Source organism: Salvia hispanica, chromosome 6 (assembly GCF_023119035.1).
Source record: "Salvia hispanica cultivar TCC Black 2014 chromosome 6, UniMelb_Shisp_WGS_1.0, whole genome shotgun sequence".
NCBI lineage: Eukaryota > Viridiplantae > Streptophyta > Magnoliopsida > Lamiales > Lamiaceae > Salvia > Salvia hispanica.
In genome coordinates, this window is record NC_062970.1 from 19,302,314 (window position 1) to 19,308,321 (window position 6,008).

Consider the following 6,008-nt stretch of genomic DNA (forward strand, 5'->3'; position numbering starts at 1 on the left):
AGAAATCCTTTTTGGAATAGGAGAGGAATTCGAAAATCTCCTCAGCTGGGGAGGGGAATTTTCGAAAATTACAATGATGAAAAATTGTGTTTTCTGTCTCCTTTATTCTCCTATTTATATTAAGTTCCTATTGGGCCCAGACAGGGATCTATGGAAGGTTTTGGATATGGGCTCATCCAATTTACTTTTTACTAATTAAATTGAACCCACAATTTAATATAAGTTATAATTGGAATATTACGAGCAGCCACTACAGAAGTAATATTGAACTCTCCCCATCCAAATCCGAAATTACAAGTAATTCGGGTTTCCGTTTATCTTTCATTTCTCGTGCTTAAGATTAAAATGTCCATTAATTAATTAATGTCTGCTATTGACTTAATTAATTAACTTCTTATTAATTCCAAGAGTGGACTTAGCATGAAACGCTTATTTATTATTCATAGACATGTGAAAATTTCAAAAATAAATTTTTCAAATAATCGCCACATAGATCTTGATTATCTATTTATTTTTTGCATTAAACCAACGACGTTTCCCACCCCTTAATTTTGGCATGGATTATATCACGTTACGATCGAATTTCGAAAAGCTTTTTGGTACCATACACCAAAATTCAATTATTTTTAAATATTTCGATACCAAAATATTCAATCATACCGCATATTTAATATGTTTGGGATAACGCTAAAAAAAAAATTCATATTTTATTTAAAAAACTTATGAAAATATCGTATCGTTTTAAAACGGATCCCAAAATTCATTTTTTTTTATTTTTAAAATTTATACCACCCAAATATCTTTTTGGATATTTACCCACCCCAAGTAGGATGATCAATTGCTAACTTTTAAAAATCCCAAACTAAGATTAAATCTTTTCCATTAAATTGAGATCTAAAAAAATAAGCCATTATGATTATATTTTTATTTAAGAAAATTAAATAAAATTGAGTTTTTAAGAATTCTCCTAAAATCATCTTAAAAATTAAATTTACGAATTTCTTTTAAATTATTTTTTCCAAAAATATATCAAATTAAAGATAATTTTGAAGGATTCCAACGATTCAATTGCATATGTTCCAGACGTTGATGATGAAATTTGATATTTTTTATTTTAGTTTTGTAAAAAACCGATTTTTATCAACAAATACATCAAAATCTCAATAAAAACCCTTTAAAAAAACTAAATAAATGTTTATATTTTCTTGATATTATATTTTAGTTATTTTTATATTTTAATACACTAATATAAAAAAAAATTCAAAAATTATCATAATAACTTAAGACATATTATTTTTTGGATATTTTTTACTATTTAAGATTGTAAATTTTAACTTACCACTCATTTTAAAATCTAAAGATGGGGATTTTTCTTAAATTTTATTTTGGGGTTTTAAGAAATATCCCCTAAATAAGTCATCTATGTGTAACTTTTTCCTAAAGTTATTTTCAAAAATATTATAAATCTAAGAGAAATGTTATGATATTATTTAACAGATTCTCTCTATTTATGTAAATAGACTTTCAGACATCACAGATTATAATATAAAATTAATAAAAAGTAAATTATATTTTAATAAATATGGGTATTAATGTGATAAAATTGTACTAGTACAAATAACGTTTGTTATTGGAAGGAAATATTGACATTTCTCCTCCATTTTGGAAATCATGTTCTGTAGTTTCCAGTATTCGTGATGGGGGTTAGCTTATAGGAGAAAAGACTAAATAAAGATTGTAGTCGTAGATTATATAGTAAAATAATTATTTTAGTAAAATCGTGGGCAAATCTGGTGTGGCAGGGGCAGCACCCAACCCAACCTACTTTGTGTCGGTGGCGAGCCCCTTCAGCATTCCCCTCTTTAATCCCTTTTCACTCTCTGCTCCACTCGCTGCCCCCTTACATTCATTTGCTCCGGATGGTTCCCTCCGGATTCCCAAACCGTCAAAAAACCCCCCAAACCTTCCAGCACCCAATTTCATCAAGTCCACTCTCCATTCCATCAAGATCCACTTCTCCTCCCACCTCAGTTTCTGGCTCTCATCGCCTTCCTCTGGGCCCAAGCCCTAATCATCTCCATCGCCCGCACTCCTCCCCCTCTGCTTCCCGACCGCTCCTCCTCCTCCCTCCCCCTCTCCGTCCGCTACGTCCTGATCCACTCCGTTCCACCCTCCTGAGCCTCCCTCGCCCTATACACCGCCGATTGCCTCCGGCCGCGTCTTCTCCTACGACCTCCCCCTTCAATCGCGACCTCGTCGTCCCTAATTGCACCGATCTCGACTCTGGAATTGGGAATGCGGCATCATCTCCAACCACGGCTACGGCCGCGCCGCCTGAGCTCCGCCGCACCCTCCCCGGCGATCTCCACAAATCCCGGTACCACACCAATCCATTCTCCCTGAGTTTCCCTTCTCCACCACACTTTAACTCAGCACAACCGCCGAACCTAGATCTGATCTCGCCACCGCCTTCTACACTTTCTACGCCGGGCTCGCTGGAAAGCACCTATGGGGTAACGACACGTCAGCCAAGGATCGTCATTGTAAAATGACGTTGAAGTGGGTTAAATCGCAGCCCTACTGGAAAAAATGAACGGCTCCGATCGTTTCATGACCATCTCCCGAATATCATGGGGATTTCCGCCGTTTGACCGATCCCGGCAAACTTGGGCTCCAGCTCTCAACATGCCTTCGATGCAGAAAGATCCGATTCATCGTCGAGAAGTATCCCGGCGACGACAGGACCTCAGCGTGCCCTAAGTACCCTACCGATTCCACCCCGGGCATTCGGAGTATTTGATCCAATGGCTGTAAGCAAGAAGCTCTTCTCCTTCATTGCAACCGCCGACGATAAAAAATTGGGGAAAAAGACCTCCCCATGACTGATTACTGCCGCCGCGAATCAAGCTCCTGCCGGACTGCGGCGTGAGCGATTGCACGAAGAATTGTTCGGTAACGCTGATTCCGCTTCTGGAATCGGAATTCTGCCTGCAGCCGAAGGGGAGAGCTACACAAGGCGGCTCGAAAGTGCCTGGTGGCTGCTGGCTCGTCCCGGTTTTCTTTGTGAAGACGCGAGCAGCATGAGTGGTTCTTGCCGGGGGAGCCGGAGAGTTACTCGGTTTTTATAGAGGAGGAGGAGGGAACGGGCGTGTGGCGGTGAAGGAGGTGCTGCAGAGTACAGCAAGGAGGAGATTCAGAAGAAGGGGGGGGGATGAGGATTCAGGATCATCTATTTAAACCAAATGGGGATCAAGAGCTTTAAGGATGCTTTTGATATTGCATTTGATGGGGCTATGGAGAGGATTGAGGAAAAGGAAGGGGTGATTTCTTGCGCTGAAGGAAGGGATTGAGACGTTGAAGAAAAGGAATGGAGAGATGATTTTTTTTTTTTTCGTTTTTTTTTTTGTTTTTGTTTTCTTACTTGTGTTATGAAGATGAGTTTGGTGATTGATTAGGGAAAGTAGCAGAAATGTGTACAATGTAATGTGATAGTTTTTTTTTGGGGCTTTGGGGGGGCTGGAGCAGCAGCAGCAGCCCCCAAACACAAGCTAATTGCTTATTACTACGTCTGTTTATTTCAACATATAATTTGGGACTTGAAGGTTACAGTTTGAATCTTTACCAGTGAGATACATATTTGGATGTGGTTGAATAATGGATACTGAATGGAGAAGGGTGGTGTAAACACCGCAAAGATGGAAGATCAATAGATAAGAATTTAGGAGCTTTTTTCTTTATACTCCACCCCCCCATTCTAAGTGAAGCATTAGAGCCTCCCCGCAATGGCGCCAACCCAAAAACTAAATTTTTCCCATTTGTGTGAAGGTTTTCGATCATTTGCTAGTACATTTTTTCAAACCCTCGTGGGTCGAGCAACAACCTCACAAATGCATTTACCAGCACTTGGATGTTGACTTGGGCCGCAACCCTGCGGGGGTGGCTCGGTTTCATTCCCCTTCCTTTTCCCTTTTTTTGGCCAATGGGACGACATTCAAATTGAAGGCATTGTTCCTGACCAATTAAATAAATATAAAAAGTTTTAGGTCCCGGGGGGCCACGCCTTTTTTCGGCGTTTTAGCCGGGCCCCAAACATGGCGGGGACCCCCGACGCACTATGCCCCAAACACTGCCCCACGCGGCGTTGGTTTTAGGCCCTACTGTGAATCTCTTATGGAAAAAAAACAAGACGCAACAAAAGATGGAAAAAAGTAAAAAAAAAAAGTGGGGAAAAAGAAAAAGAGAAAGAACAAGATTGTATTACCATAACAAACGCTGATTAAAGCATATGGGACTGAATATCATTCAAACTTTTTTAGCTAAAATCATGCTACTTTTGGTTGTCTTATTATAAATAATTTCTTTTTGCAAATAGAAACATTTTCTTTATTTATTTATTTACTAAATTTTATCTCTTTTAAGTCTTAATTTACCTTTTTTTACTCCTTTTTACAAAAATAATTTTTTAAATGAATTTAGATACTTTTGTTTTTTCAGTTTTAAGATAATTTAAAAAGAGAGAGGGGGAAAAAAGGGGAAAGTAAAAGATAGGAAAAAAAGTAGAAAAAAAGGGAAGAAAAAAAAATTTTAAAGTTTGGAATAAACCCTTTTAAGAAGTGATCTTTTTTTGTGACCCCCAAAATAAAAAAAGTGATCTTTATTTATGGACGGGGAGATTTTATTTTTTATAATTTACTCACTAAACATCTTTTTTTTCAATCTTACTCCACTAAACAGCATTCAATGGCTGGAGGGGTATTATTCATGTGTTCTTAGTACTATCTATAATCACTTGATATTAAAAAAATTGAATAACTATAATATTCACCTAGATTTTAGTTTTTTATGTTTTTTTTTTTTATTATTTAAAATTAACTTCTAATAAATCAAATTATAAGTAATAAATAACGAATTAAATAGTTAATAAAAAGGGGTGAGCAAAAAATCCAAAAGAATATAAGAAAAACGAAATTTTAAAAATTCCCCCGGTTTTTTATTTTTCGTTTGTTCGGGTTTCCGCAAAAAACAAAAATAATTTTATTTTAAATATAATATTAAATATATTTTTTCTATTACTTTAGTATATTTATATATATATAATATATATTCTTTTAATATATTTTTATATAATACATAGTATTATATATATTCTAATTTTTTTTTATTTATATATTTATATTCTATTAGTATATATAAAATAAAATAAATTATAAATATATATATATAAGTAGTGATATAGGGAAAAATTTGTTTTTATCCCAAGATATAACGAAACAAATCTCAACAAGCAAAAATCAAAGGCCCTTTAGTCATGTATTTGATCCGATTTTACTTCACTATAAAGTTGGTTCACTATAAGAAGGTGGGGGGAAAATAGTCATTTAAAAAAGAAAAGGGGGTTTAAAATTAATTCCTCTCTCTTTCCAAATCTCCTTTTTGCCCTCCACCTCTTTTCCTTCCCCCAAACCTCAAAATTTTCACAAAAAGCCCATTCACTCCGCGTCTGCGCTCATTGTTTTTTCCCCAACATCCACCTTTATTGTCATCGAATAAGGTTCAAATCGATTTTTTTTTTAAATAAGTTGTCCCACCAATTTTGAATTCATTTTTTATTATTTTTCAACGGATTGATTCCATTTTTGTAGGTTTTAAACGTTAGAAGAAAATGCAATGGGTCTCAGAATCTCCAAGGCTTGATCATGAGTCATTCCTATTTTTTTTTTTTAAATTTTTAAATTTTCGATATTTCGGAGAAAATTGATTCTAAATGCATAGTTATTTATAGTGATTTATATTTTGTTTAACGGAGAAACAAGTATATTTTTTGTAATTAAGACCCATTCTTTTTTTATAGTATTTATATTTTGTTTATAGTGAAGTATGTGCCTATTTTACCTATATTGTGATAACATGATTACGAAGTGCTTATATGATTATATGTTAATTTTTTTTATAGTGAAGTATGTGAGGTGATCTAGTAGTATATTTTTTTATGGTGAACTAGTAATATT

At 35.2% G+C, this 6,008-nt stretch overlaps 1 pseudogene; it reads left to right on the forward strand.

The window, feature by feature from the left end:
* The first annotated feature begins 1,911 nt into the window (after positions 1–1,911).
* On the forward strand, positions 1,912–2,800 carry LOC125194866 (annotated as a pseudogene).
* The last annotated feature ends 3,208 nt before the right edge of the window (positions 2,801–6,008 follow it).